The following is a 1,235-nucleotide window of genomic DNA, read 5'->3' as shown; positions in this document are numbered from 1 at the left end:
GCGAATAGCAAAGATGTTATAAGAGATAGTCACATCAATCCCCCCACATTCCTCATGTTCTTCTGTAGCATGGCTTTACCATTCATGCCATCAAAAGGTAGACTTTATTTCTCCTCTCCTTGAATCTGGATATCCCTGTGTCTTGCTTTGGCTAGTGTGGCTGCGTGTGATTTCTGGGCTAGGTCTTCAGAGATATTGCACCTTCCATTTTCACCCTCTTAGAAGCCAGCTTCCATATAACAAGGCTCCAGCTAGACTGTTAAATGGTGACAGACCCCTGGAGAGAGAAAGGCTGCTCAGATAAGAACTGAGACCACCCTAGCAGACAGCCAGGACCAAGGCCCCAGGCATGTGAGGGAGGCCATGGTGCTTCCTCCAGCCCCAGCAGAACACCTACAGGCAGCACCGTGTGGTTCAGTGGCAAGCTGCACTGCACCCAGCAACGGCCCCACCCAAATTCCTGACTCTCAGAACTGTAGGTAACTAAGTGGTTGTAGTTTTAAGGCAGTAAGTTCTGAGGTGGTCGGTAATGTAGGAATAGATAAATGAAGCAATCCTTCATGGAAGTCAGCAGAGACCCATAAACCACTCCCAGGTCAGGTGGAAAACACCATGATAGAGATGCTGGGTCTACACAACCTACTGTGGGCACACAGAGGCAATGATTCATCCCGCCAGGCGCACAGCGGGGAGACCCAGAAGCGCTGGCAAGTGAGAGGCAGACCGTCAGGGCTGCCTGACTAAGCACAGCCATGTGGAAAACTGAAGAGCATTCCTGCTCTCCAAGCCTGCTCTCCAAGAAGGGAATTCCACATCCCATGCAGGGAGCTGGCAGGTCTGGACAACTCAGAAGAAATGCGTGTCCCTGTGTTGTCTAAATGGACCATTCTAATGGAAGAGACAGATACAAATGTCACTTAATTTAAGTCAGGAATGACATTGTCTTTTCATACATATGAGTTCTCTGTACTTTCTTTTCTAGTCTACTCCCCAAGGCCCACTCTGCCTATTCTTTACCCTAGCTTGGTGCTTTGCCTTGGTAAACAGCAGAAATTGATGGGTTCATAGAGTCTCATTTTTGTGGGGTGAGTGGGTGGCTCAGTCAGTTAAGCATCTGACTTCGACTCAGGTCATGATCTCAGGGTCCTGGGATCGAGCCCCAAGTCTGCCTCTGCACTCAGTGGGGAGTCTGCTTGTCCCTCTCCCTCTCCATTTGCCCCCCCACTCACGCTCTT

This window comes from Ursus maritimus, unplaced genomic scaffold (genome assembly GCF_017311325.1).
Source record: "Ursus maritimus isolate PB19 unplaced genomic scaffold, ASM1731132v1 scaffold_34, whole genome shotgun sequence".
In the NCBI taxonomy this organism is placed as follows: domain Eukaryota; kingdom Metazoa; phylum Chordata; class Mammalia; order Carnivora; family Ursidae; genus Ursus; species Ursus maritimus.
This window is presented reverse-complemented; position numbering follows the sequence as displayed.